This window comes from Moschus berezovskii, chromosome 19 (assembly GCF_049115385.1).
Source record: "Moschus berezovskii isolate FMDL1 chromosome 19, NW_MosBer_1.0, whole genome shotgun sequence".
In the NCBI taxonomy this organism is placed as follows: Eukaryota; Metazoa; Chordata; class Mammalia; order Artiodactyla; family Moschidae; genus Moschus; species Moschus berezovskii.
This window is the reverse complement of record NC_142478.1, coordinates 6,929,317-6,943,492: the sequence shown is the minus strand read 5'-3', so window position 1 is coordinate 6,943,492 and position 14,176 is coordinate 6,929,317. Positions and strand designations below refer to the sequence as shown.

Here is a 14,176-nt window from a genome sequence, read left to right as displayed (position 1 = left end):
ATAATTAACTTTATCTGGAGAATACTACTTGACACATGGTAATGATCGCTTCAAAAATGCTAAAATTACATTTGCAAAATTCCTTTTTAAAAATTTTTCCTCTTTTATTTCCTTGATACTGATTACTTTCTTCATGTAACAGGTGATTTTAAATTATATGTGTTTCTCCTAAGAATATCCACAACGTTTTGATAGATGATCTATAGTTATTGCATAGTTTATTACAGAATGAATTAATTATCTTAATTTGAACCATAATTATAGCTTATAAGTATGCAAATAAAATGTCTTATTTAAAAATATTAAGAATTTCAGCAACCATTTTCTTTGGAAGGTCACTAAAAGGGAGTGGAACTTGTTCTGAGAACTAGTTCTATCTCTTCTTCCAAAGATCTACTTGTCTTTAATTAAGTCAGTTTATTTCTACGTAACATAATTTTTCTTTTTAGCTAAATGCAGATCATATCAGCTTCCTAACCACTGCATAGAGCTATTATGATGACATCAGATATGGTGGCATCAGATGTGAAACATTGCTTGAAGTACATATATGAGATATAATTATTTTAATAAGACTGGTAATTAAACTTCTACTTTTCCCTTTTAGGTTGACTGTCAATCCCTCTGTCTAAAACTAACTTAATGAATCTATTTGACAATTTAACTATGTGACTAAAATGATGCTCATGGGCACATCAAGAAAAATAGACATAGATACTGCTTTCCAGCATCTTTTAATAAAGAGAGGCTTCCAAACAACAAATTAAAAGTTGTCTTTCACAATAACCTTTCCTTTTAAGTTCTACACTCACTAGCTCTAGTTCAGTGGGTTAAATACGATAATTAAGCCACCTGGAAACTAATAGAGCACATATTTCTATGAACAGTGAAACATTTACACTTGGACATCTGGTTCCTGTCTCTGGGCTTCCCAGGTGGCTCAGATGGTAAAGTGTCTGCCTGCAATGCGGAGACCTAGGCTCAATCCCTGGGTCGGGAAGATTCCCCTGGAGAAGGAAATGGCAACCCACTCCACTATTCTTGCCTGGACAATTCCATGGATGGAGGAGCCTGGTAGGCTACAGTTCAAGGGGTTGCAAAGAGTCGGACATGACTGAGCGAGTTCACTTTCTTGGACTTTCTTTCCTGGTTCTGGATTTTATTAAGCATCTAAAATTTACTATATAATTCTAAATGGCCACTAGTTTATATCCTGGCCTTACCACACACTAGTCACACAAAATGAAATACAAGAGTTTTGGTATTTTGTGAGTTTTATAAAATGAAATGAGTAACAAACTGCAAAAATTATGAAACCAAGAATTTTTTTTCTAGAAGTCTTATTGAAATAAAACATTCAGTCAATATCCTGTGGAATTTGCCTACTATTTCACATAGAAGAGAAAGTTTCTAAAATTTCAAAACAGAGGCGGGCATCCAGTTTGGGTCTAGATTGAAGTTGGAGCCGTGGAGATGCGGAAGGAAACACCGCCGCCCCTAGTGCCCCCGGCAGCCCGGGAGTGGAACCTTCCCCCTAGTGCTCCCACCTGTATGGAGCGGCAATTGGAGGCTGCGCGGTACCGGTCTGATGGGGCGCTCCTGCTCGGGGCTTCTAGCCTGAGTGGCCGCTGCTGGGCTGGCTCTCTCTGGCTTTTCAAAGACCCTTGTGCCGCCCCCAACGAAGGTTTCTGCTCTGCTGGAGTCCAGACGGAGGCCGGAGTGGCTGACCTCACTTGGGTAGGGGACGAGGTATCCTAGTGGCTTCTGATTCAGGTGCTGTTGAATTGTGGGAGCTGGATGAGAATGAGACGCTCATTGTCAGCAAGTTCTGCAAGTATGAGCACGATGACATCGTGTCTACAGTCAGTGTCCTGAGCTCTGGCACACATGGTGTCAGTGGTAGCAAAGACTTCTGCATCAAGGTTTGGGACCTTGCTCAGCAGATGGTTCTGAATTCATACTGAGCTCACTCTGGGCAGGTTACCTGTGTTGCTGCCTCTCCCCACAAGGATTCTGTGTTTCTTTCATGCGGTGAGGCTGCAGTGCCTCTGGCTACCTTCCTACCTCCCTGACTTGGCATCCTCAGCAGAGTGAAGTCTTTGTCTTTGGTGATGAGAATGGGACTGTCTCCCTTGTGGACACCAAGAATGCAAGCTGTGCCCTCAGCTCTGTTGTGCACTCCCAGAGTGTCACTGGGCTGGTGTTCTCCCCACACAGTGCTCCCTTCCTGGCCTCTGTCAGTGAGGACTGCTCCCTTGTTGTGCTGGACTCAGGCCTTTCTGAGGTGCTTAGAAGCCGAGCCCACAGAGACTTTGTGAGAGATGCTACTTGGTCCCCACTCAATCACTCCCTTCTTACCACAGTGGGCTGGGACCATCAGGTCATCCACCATATCCTGCCCACAGAACCTCTCCCAGAGCCTGGACCTAAGAGTGCTGCCGAGTAGATTGGATTTCAGACAAGAAGTGAATCCCCCATGAGTATCCACGCCCTTTGCCCCTGCCCTCTCAATTTATGAGACAACAGAGGAGCGTTATGCAGTATGCTGGTACACCACATCTGTGCAGTTAAAAGGCTCTGTGTCTCAGCCTGGGGGAGGCTGGATCCTGGGGTCCCGTAGTCAGGGAAGAAAAACTCCCTTGAACATGGATGTGTGTGTGTCTGAGTGTGTGTGTAGATACGTAGTCTTTGTAAGCCGGGGGGAGGGAGAAAAATATCCATCTCGTGTCTTTCCTAGAGCCCAATCCTCCCCACACCCTAAAAATTAGCAAGGGATTTTTATGCTTCCCATTGTAGCTGTGCATTAGGAATTGGCCATGTCTGAGTGAGGTATTCAGAAAACAAAGATCATGGCATCTGGTCCCATCACTTCATGGGAAATAGATGGAAAAACAGTGGAAACAGTGTCAGACTTTATTTTTTTGGGCTCCAAAATCACTGCAGATGCTGAAATTAAAAGACTCTTGCTCCTTGGAAGAAAAGTTATGACCAACCTTGATAGTATATTAAAAAGCAGAGACATTACTTTGCCAACCAAGGTCCGTCTAGTCAAGGCAATGGTTTTTCCCGTGGTCATGTATGGATGTGAGAGTTGGACTGTGAAGAAGGCTGATCGCCGAAGAATCAATGCTTTTGAACTGTGGTGTTGGAGAAGACTCTTGAGAGTCCCTTGGACTGCAAGGAGATCCAACCAGTCCATTCTAAAGGAGATCAATCCAGGGTGTTCATTGGAGGGACTGATGCTAAAGCTGAAACTGCAATACTTTGGCCACCTCATGCGACGAGTTGACTCACTGGAAAAGACTCTGATGCTGGGAAATGTTGGGGGCGGGAGGAGAAGGGGACGACAGAGAATGAGATGGCTGGATGGCATCACCGACTCTGTGGACATAAGTTTGAGTGAACTCCAGGAGTTGGTGATGGACAGGGAGGCCTGACGTGCTGTGATTCATGGGGTCGCGGAGAGTTGGACACGACTGAGCGACTGAACTGAACTGAACTGAGTGAGGTACGGGATGTGGGCATTCCTGGATTCTCGGAAGCTGCTCATAGAGATAGGAGCAACTTTATTTTTTTTTATTGAGCTTAATTCAGCTTTATCATGAGCAGTACTTCCATTTACATCCAGTCCAGCCCACCTTAAGGAACAGCCAGGACACTCACTACAGTTTTATGCATCTCCTTGTTGTTAAACCGAGCCAGAAGTCCAGTTTTTAGCTGAATGAGAAGTTTGGCTGGTACCTGTGTAATGCCCCCTCACTACCGCCACCCCCGTGGAGTTGTGTTGATGAGGATGGATGTATTTCTATCATAGATGCCATAGAAGAGGTTCAGGATGGAGAGCTTAGAAGCATTTCCGTTAAAACTGACATAGACCTACATAGGAATGTCTGCCACCTTCCCACCTGAAAACAGCCTGGGGCCTGACCTTTTTTGCCTCTGGGTCCCTATCTCTGGACATAGGAGACCTGAATGCTATTTTGGGGGACTCTGAAGAGTTTAAATACAGCATCAGAGAGAGAAGTACCGGTCAGTGAAATAAAAAGTTGATTCATTGTTGGCTTGTCAAAAAAAAAAAAAATAATAAAATTTCTAAACAGAAAAGAATCTTACTAAAGTTTTCAACGGATATTTGAGTTATTTAATATATCTGGACTATGAATAACAATATTATTTTTCTCTTCTAAAATTTAATAAATTATCTTTTAATATTATTCAAGCCTTAATAATTCAGTCATAAAGGTCTTAGGCCACATTAAAATGAAAATCTTGCTCCTAGTGGTTCAAAGTACAGATGCTAGAATTAGACAGTAGTGGGTGCAAAATCTGGTCCTGTCCCTCAGAGCTGATCAGTTCAGTTCAGTTCAGTTCAGTCACTCAGTCGTGTCCAACTCTTTGCGACCCCATGAATCACAGCACGCCAGGCCTCCCTGTCCATCACCAACTCCAGGAGTTCACTCAAACCCATGTCCATCGAGTCAGTGATGCCATCCAACCATCTCATTCTCTATCATCCCCTTCTCCTCCTGCCCTCAATCCCTCCCAGCATCAGAGTCTTTTCCAGTGAGTCAACTCTTTTCATGAGGTGGCCAAAGTATTGGAGTTTCAGCCTCAGCATCAGTCCTTCCAATGAACACCCAGGACTGATCTCCTTTAGAAAGGACTGGCTGGAACTCCTTGCAGTCCAAGGGACTCTCAAGAGTCTTCTCCAACACCACAGTTCAAAAGTATCAATTTTTCAGCGATCAGCTTTCTTCACAGTCCAACTCTCACATCCATACATGACCACTGGAAAAACCATACCCTATTAGACCACAAATTACTCTCTGTGCCCGAGTTTCCTTGTTTATACAACAGATATACTAACAGATCTACCGGAAAAGACTGTGAGAGCTAAAGGACAACACAAGTAAAGCACTCAGACTAGTGCCTGACACTTATCAACCCCTCAATTATTGCTCGTTGTTCACTGTCACTGTTCTTTCTCTTACATTTTCCCACCTTTGATTGATACTTAAGTGAAAGCAATTACTATAAGCCAGGATATCTACAAATACTCTGGGACAAATAAGATGGTCAAACCATGATAAATATGATTATTAGGATTAAAAAGTCCTAAAAAGGGTTAAAGATGTGAAAGCTTATATAGGATGTATCTTTAATAATGCTGCTAGAATAAATGTATAAATACAGAAAAAACTACCTGCACAAGGTCAAATTAATTGTCCATAATTTAATGACACTTTTTCATACTTCATTTAATTTAACCACTCATATTTTTAAAAACAACCTCAATATATCTTGGACTAAATTAATGAAATTGATTTCTAATTGGTGTTTATAATAGATATTGACATGCTTTATATGCTGAATTTTTTAATGAAAACAAATACTTAATTCTAAATTCAGTTCAGTTCAGTTCAGTCGCTCAGTCATGTCTGACTCTCCGCGACCCCATGAATCACAGCACGCCAGGCCTCCCTGTCCATCACCAACTCCCGGAGTTCACTCAAACTCATGTCCACAGAGTCGGTGATGCCATCCAGCCATCTTATTCTCTGTCGTCCCCTTCTTTTTAGTCAATAGTGAGAAATTTTCCAGCAAGAATGGAAAAAAAATAACACTTCTAAAGAGCAAACAACATATAGTAAGAACAAGGTAGAAGTTAAAAATTTAAATTCACAACTTTAAAAAGTTTTGAAGAAAACAATATATGTGACACCCGAGAGCCTAAACATAACTCAAATATTAAAGTTAGAACAAGGAATGAAAGGAATGGAATTGGGGTAAGTTTTGCCATAGGCACACAGAATATTCAAATTGAACTATAAACTATGAACTATAAATTAAAAAATATATACACAGTGTAAAACAGAAGTAACCCCAAATTAATTACCCATTAAAACTTAACTAGGCTAACCTTCGGAGAAGGCAATGGCAAGCCACTCCAGTACTCTTGCCTTGAAAATCACATGGACAGAGGAGCCTGGTGGGCTGCAGTCCATGGGGTTGCTACTAGTCGAACACGACTGAGCGACTTCACTTTCACTTTTCACTTTCACACACTGGAGAAGGAAATGGCAACCCACTCCAGTGTTCTTGCCTGGAGAATCCCAGGGATGGCGGAGCCTGGTCAGCTGCCGTCCATGGGGTCGCACAGAGTCGGACATGACTGAAGCGACAGCAGCAGCAGCAGCAGCAGGCTAACTTTTACAATAAATACTTTCATGCACAAATTAAGAATATAGTAAGTCCCCTACATGCAAATGAGTTCTGTTCCAAGAGTGGGTTAGTAAGTCTAGTTTGTTCATAAGTCCAACAAAGCTAGCCTAGGTACCCAACTAACACAATTAGCTATATAGTACTATACTGTAATCAGTTTATAATACTTCTCACAGAAATACTACACAAAAAATCACAGAAATAGAGAAAACATTTTTAGTCTTAAGTACAGTATCTTGAAAAGTACAGTAGTACCAGCCACACCACCGCTGCCTTTATGCTTCCTTCTGGATGTCCTGCTTAAACTAAAAATACTGCACTACTGCGCTCTATACAATGCATGTGTTCCCCATGGCTCAGTCGTGCCCGACTCTCTGTGACCCCAGGGACTGTAGCCCGGCACATCACCGCTGCTTTTATGCTTGCTTCTAGACATCCTGGGCTTAAACTAAAAATCCTGTCCTACTGCGCTCGATACAATGCATGTGTTCCCCACGGCTCAGTATTGTCCGACTCTCTGTGACCCCATGGACTGTAGCCCGCCAGGCTCCCTGTCCATGGATTTCTCAGGCAAGAACACTGAGTGGGTTGCCATTTCCTACGCCAGTGGGTCTTCGCAAGCCAGGGATCAAACCTGCGTCTCTTGTGGCTCCTGCATTGGCAGGTGGACTCTTTACCACTGAACCACCTGGAAGCCCACTGTATGCAATGTGGTACAGCAAAGCACACAAAAGACAGCCTTTTGTAGAGAGGTCGTACGCAGGTGACAAGGCGCACCAGACACGGGAACTAACTCATGTGACTGAACTGTGAATGCACGTTCACAACTTTGAAAAGTTCACAACTTCCAGGATCATATGTAGGGAACTTATTGGATTTCAACCTGCTAATTTGCACTGGAATGAGAAATCTCCTGTTCTACTTACTCTATTAAAATTTTCTTTAGCTTGTGCTACAATGTTTCAGTTCAGTTCAGTTCAGTCCCTCAGTCGTGTCCGACCCTCCGCGACCCCATGAATCACAGCACGCCAGGCCTCCCTGTCCATCACCAACTCCCGGAGTTCACTCAAACTCACGTCCACAGAGTCGGCGATGCCATCCAGCCATCTCATTCTCTGTCGTCCCCTTCTCCTCCCGCCCTCAACCTTTCCCAGCATCAGAGTCTTTTCCAGTGAGTCAACTTGTCGCATGAGGTGGCCAAAGTATTGCAGTTTCAGCTTTAGCATCAGTCCTTCCAATGAACACCCAGGATCGATCTCCCTTAGAATGGACTGGTTGGATCTCCTTGCAGTCCAAGGGACTCTCAAGAGTCTTCTCCAACACCATAGTTCAAAAGCATCAATTCTTTGGCGATCAGCTTTCTTCACAGTCCAACTCTCACATCCGTACATGACCATGGGAAAAACCATAGCCTTGACTAGACGGACCTTTGTTGGCAAAGTAATGTCTCTGCTTTTTAAAATATTATCAAGGTTGGTCATAACTTTCCTTCCAAGGAGTAAGTGTCTTTTAATTTCATGGCTGCAATCAGCATCCGCAGTGATTTTGGAGCCCAAAAAAATAAAGTCTGACACTGTTTCCACTGTTTTTCCATCTATTTCCCATGAAGTGATGGGATCAGATGCCATGATCTTTGTTTTCTGAATGTTGAGCTTCAAGCAAACCTTTTCACTCTCCTCTTTCACTTTCATCAAGAGGCTTTTGAGTTCCTCTTCACTTTCTGCCATAAGGGTAGTGTCATCTGCATATCTGAGGTTATTGATATTTCTCCCAGCAATCTTGATTCCAGCTTGTGCTTCTTCCAGCCCAGCGTTCCTCATGATGTACTCTGCATATAAGTTAAATAAGCAAGGTGACAATATACAGCCTTGACGTACTCATTTTCCTATTTGGAACCAGTCTGTTGTTCCATGTCCAGTTCTGACTGTTGCTCCCTGACCTGCATACAGGTTTCTCAAGAGGCAGGTCAGGTGGTCTGGTATTCCCATCTCTTTCAGAATTCTCCACAGTTTACTGTGATCCACACAGTCAAAGGCTTTGGCATAGTCAATGAAGCAGAAATAGATGCTCTTCTGGAACTCTCTTGCTTTCTCCATGATCCAGTGGATGTTGGCAATTTGATCTCTGGTGCTTCTGCCTTTTCTAAAACCTGCTTGAACATCTGGGAGTTCACGTCAACAATCCCTTAATCCAACACCACAGTTCAAAAGCATCAGTTCTTAGGTACTCAGCTTTCTTTATAGTCCAACTCTCACATCCATACATGACTATTGGAAAAACCATAGCTTTGACTATACAGACCTTTGTTGACCAAGTAATGTCTCTGTCTCTGCTTTTTAATATGCTGTCTAGGTTTGTCATAGCTTTTATTTCAAGGAGCAAGCATCTTTTAATTTCATAGCTGCAGTCACCATCTGCAGTGATTTTGGAGCCCCCAAAAATAAAGTCTCTCACTGTTTTATTGTTTCCCCATCTATTTGCATGAAGTGATGGGACCAAATGTCATGATCTTAGTTTTCTGAATGTTGAGTTTCAAGTCAGCTTTTTCTCTATCCTATTTCACCCTCATCAAGAGGCTTTTGAGTTCTTTGCTTTTTCTGCCTTAAGGGTGGTGTCATCTGCATATCTGAGGTTATTGATATTTCTCCCAGCAACCTTGATTCCAGCTTGTGCTTCATCCAGCCTGGCATTTCACAGGATGTACTCTGCATATAAGTTAAATGAGCAGGGTGACAATATACAGCCTAGACGTAGTCCTTTCCCATTAGTTACCAGTTAAAACTATATGAAGAAACTGGCCCACCTATGGAGGGATATCCTAATTACTAAGTAACAAAAACAAACAAAAGACTAGCAATTCAAGAGTAAATTGAGACAAAGAGTAAATTGAGAACATAAGAAATATGTTCTTTAAAAACTACTTTTGTGTCAACACTGAATTTAATAAATTACTAAAATTATTCACTAGCCAAATACTTAAATAACTAGTTACAACTACATTTGACTTTTATTTTGGAATTTATAAAAATGTTTTTGTGGTTTTAAATTTTACTGCTATTTAAGCTGCCAATCAAGGTTTTTACTCTGTGAATTTGGAAATACTCTATTGGAAACAATCTAAATGTCCCACAGGAGGGTACTGGTTAAATATGCCATGATATATACAGTGCTATGAAGCACTCCTAAAATATAAAGCATTTAAACATGTGGAAATACTCCTGACATTAAGTTTTAAAAAGATGCAGAAACAGTATGCAATATAATCTAAATTTGTATTTGTATTTGAATGTGATTGCCACCCCCCCTTTTTATGCTAGTCTGAATTTAGTTTTCATCTCTTGCAATCAAAAAAGTCCTAACTAGAAACTTGTAGGTTATTAAGGAAAATTAATTTTAAGAACTTTTCAGAACAGTTTGTTTTTTTTTAAACTGACACCTTAATTTTAGAAATAGTATCATTTTATAATGGCAAGCCACTCCAGTACTCTTGCCTAGAAAATCCCGTGGATGGAGGAGCCTGGTAGGCTGCAGTCCGTGGGGTCGCTACGAGTCAGACGTGACTGAGCAACTTCACTTTCCCTTTTCACTTTCACACATTGGAGAAGGAAATGGCAACCCACTCCAGTGTTCTTGCCTGGAGAATCCCAGGGACGGGGGAGCCTGATGGGCTGCCATCTAGGGGTCACACAGAGTCGGACACGACTGAAGTGACTTAGTAGTAGTAGTATAGCTTTCGGAGTCCTTGTTAAAGCAATAGAATAAAAGAAAAAGCACATATGCCTAAAGTTATGTTTTCTGCCCTGGACGTATGTTGAAACAATAACATTACTTTTCAGTTCAGTTCAGTTCAGTCACTCAGTCGTGCCTGACTCTTTGCGACCCCATGAATCACAGCATGCCAGGCCTCCCTGTCCATCACCAACTCCCGGAGTTCACTCAAACTCATGTCCATAGAGTCAGTGATGCCATCCAGCCATCTCATTCTCAGTCATCCCCGTCTCCTCCCGTCCCCAATCCCTCCCATCATCAGAGTACTTTTAGTGCCTCATAAATATACACTGTATGCGTCAATTCTTCAGAGCCTATCCTCCTCTGTGATGCTCTGTGATCATGGCACTGCCATACACACCTGTAAATTCGAGTGAATGGTGATTATCTTAAATTTAAGAAACTGCCTTATTGTAAAGTGTAATCATAAATTTTTCAATTTATATATACCAATTAATCTTAACCAATACCAAGAAACCAATGATATTCTGTGGGCTTACTCTCCTACCATGTTTTTTGCCCACTTTCTACAAGAAAATGCTTTCATGCCTAACTAAACCCCCTATCTGTTGTATAGAGGCAAATTTATGCACCTCCTTCCTGAACTCTAAACAGGCAACAAAATAACACCTGTGAAAAGATCTTATAAGAGGAAGAAGGAAGAGACCCCTTTGCTCCTTGAACCTGTAATGCTCCACCTTCAGCACCTAAACACTGGAGAGAGAAACAGTGTCACTTATTTTAATATAAAACCTGTTCATAATTTTTAATGAAAAATTGTTTATAAAAATGAACTAAAAATTAAAGAATACAGAATATTAGCAATTCCCTTAAAATGAATAACACAACTTATTTTAACTTGTTCTCCATTTAAATGACATCACTGACCAGACCACAACGGGCCTTTTAAACTTCTGAAGATATCCTTGTGAAACACAAAGTCTTTATCAGCTTTGCCAATGATACTGTCATTACTAAGTAAAGTGTCAGGAAACTTGGGCTAATTACACCTTAACAGAGTTCTCATTCTGATCTTATAAATGCAGTTGTGTGTTGTTTTATACATATCTATGCACATTACTTTGCCGACCAAGGTCCGTCTAGTCAAGGCAATGGTTTTTCCCGTGGTCATGTATGGATGTGAGAGTTGGACTGTGAAGAAAGCTGATCGCCGAAGAATCGATGCTTTTGAACTGTGGTGTTGGAGAAGACTCTTGAGAGTCCCTTATACTGCAAGGAGATCCAACCAGTCCATTCTAGAGGAGATCAATCCTGGATGTTCATTGGAGGGACTGATGCTAAAGCTGAAACTCCAATACTTTGGCCACCTCATGAGACGAGTTGACTCACTGGAAAAGACTCTGATGCTGGGAAAGGTTGGGGGCGGGAGGAGAAGGGGACGACGGAGAATGAGATGGCTGGATGGCATCACCGACTCTGTGGACATGAGTTTGAGTGTACTCCGGGAGTTGGTGATGGACAGGGAGGCCTGGCGTGCTGTGATTCATGGGGTCGCGGAGAGTCGGACACGACTGAGCGACTGAACTGAACTGAACTGACTGATGCCCATTAAGTATAATCTCCCTCTGAACTAAAAGACATCTAAAATACTCTTCAGTGTGAATAAATTATGGCCTGAGAATAAAGTGGGTATTAATAAGAACTGATTCTGAGCAAGGAGATGCATTTCAATGGATAAATTATATACATGTTTGCATTATTGGTAAATGTAACACATGTATATGTAGTTTTTTGCAAACAACAGAAAACTTTCAAGAGAAGCAAAAATGTTACTATTTTTATATCACTGAGAGCATTCTGAGAGTTTTTCAGTCTAATTCATTTATAAATACTGTGCAATAAATACAAAGAAATAAACTAAAATTCTCAAAAAAAAGATTATGAAAGTATTATAGCTTTATCACACCTTTGTCTTTAGTGTCTATTTGATCAAAGAAAGCACTGTGCTTGTAGGAGCATGAAACTGTCAACAATTCATCCTTCAAAGGTACAAGGATTTGAAAGCCTGGGAAACCTGGATTTAATTCCCAACTGCCCCTGTCACTTCTCCAGCAAGTTACTCAACCTCTGTCTCCCTTCCCTCTTGGAAAACAAGCAGGATAACTACTTCAGAAGAGAGTTACAAAGATTAAAAACCTCTAAGGAGAGTGTCTCTCACCACAGCAGCAGTGACACAATAGCTCATCCTCATTTAATTTCCCCCTTCCTTTCCCAAGTGATCCTGCAAAAACCATGTGCATTTTGAACTGAATTCCTAGTTGCAAACAATTCAAAGGGAAAACAGTATAATTGATTCATATTCTAAACTCTGAAATGGGTACTTTAAAAGCCCTTAGAATCTAAGTGATTTGAAACAACCATATTTCAATAGATCAAATAAAGTTTTCTTAGAATTTGTTACACCTTATGATACAATTAGCTTCATCTTTAAGTGAATATACAAGTACTGGTTTAAGATCAAGATGCTGGTCAAACAAAACTATAAGGAACCTCTGAATTTGGGATATAATGTAACCAAACAGCCTGCAGTACCATGAAGTCAACAAAGTAAACACTGGAAAGAGATAGTTGGACTTGCTGACTCTGTTAAACGTGTCAGAGTACTGCATCTAAAAGTATTTGAAAAATCTGCCTATTTTCCATCTGTTGTATTTCTCAGAGAATAAAAGTTCATTGTAAGTTCAAATTTGTCATATCAGGTCATTTACAAGGTAAAAGTTCACTGGGAGTTTATTATTAAAGACTAAAGTGAAAAAAAGAATAAATATAACTAATTGCAGCTACGTTATACTGCATTGTGACCAAAGCATTTTTAAGCTTCGTGAATAAAAATTACAAATTTTAAAAGATTGTGTGCAATGCATAACGGCAACAATGATTACAAGGAAGGTGCCTACAATAGCATCCTTGGGGCTGTTTTGACAGAAGAAGCTGTAGATCTATTTTGGTTACTCTGATATTAAAGTACAACAGCTGTCATATACTGTATTGAAATAATTTGTTTAAACTACATATTTATGAACAGTAATATACAGATATAGAAAAAAGAGTTAAATGTCAGAAATAGTAAATAAATATCATCTTGCTATTTAACTGACAAGAGATGATTTTTAATTTGCAGTTGCTAAAAATGCTATTTAAGAAAACCATAGGAAGCCAAGAAAAATGTTTGATTTGGAAGAAAATTACTGTCATTGAAAAAAAAATTAAATTGAACAAACATTAGTCAATACTACTTGAATTGCTGAAGCAAAAATTGAGATTTTATTTTGGGTAAAACCTTCACATATTTTGAGAATGTTTAGAAGAATAATTTCAAGGAAAATAATGGTGAACATGTATATAAAATTTAGGACATAACTGCTGGGTTTCCAGATTAAAAACATGTTCTTTCTATAAAGTACTGGTACAGAGTGAAGGATTCTAAATGGATTGAGTAAGGGAGGAACTCACTGGTTCTCAATTTCCTCTGTCAAATGTGTGACCCCAGCTTTACAACAGAGCTTTAAATCTATAACTTGTTTCTTAAGTTGAAAAGCACATTTGGTTCGCTCCAGCATGTCAATGTTTTCTTCATGTTGTACTGTCAGTTGGTTTTAATGGATCATGCCATTTAGTCATTCATTCACTCAGTAGCTGTTAATTTGGTATTTATCATTTACAAGATGCTATGCTAAGGATGGAGAAGGCAATGGCAACCCACTCCAGTACTCTAGCCTGGAGAATCCCATGGATAGAGGAGCCTGGTAGGCTGCAGTCCACGGGGTCGCTAAGAGTCGGACATGATTGAGCGACTTCACTTTCACTTTTCACTTTCATGCATTGGAGAAGGAAGTGACAACCCACTCCAGCGTTCTTGCCTGGAGAATCCCAGGGACGGGGTGGCCTGGTGGGCTGCCGTCTCTGGGGTCACACAGAATCGGACACGACTGAAGCGAATCCGTTCCGTTCCGTCGCTCAGTTGTGTCCGACTCTTTGCGACCCCGTGGACTGTAGCCTACCAGGCTTCTCCGTCCATGGGATTCTCCAGGCAAGAATACTGGAGTGGGTTACCGTTTCCTTCTCCAGGGGATCTTCCCGACCCAGGGATCTAACCCGGGTCTCCCGCATTGGAGGCAGACGCTTTAACCTCTGAGCCACCAGGGAAGCAGACACTAATTAACCA

The 14,176-nt window shown here is 41.1% G+C and overlaps 1 pseudogene; it reads left to right on the top strand.

The window, feature by feature from the left end:
• Nucleotides 1-1,386: 1,386 nt before the first annotated feature.
• On the top strand, nucleotides 1,387-2,568 carry LOC129542682 (methylosome protein WDR77 pseudogene; annotated as a pseudogene).
• Nucleotides 2,569-14,176: the final 11,608 nt, after the last annotated feature.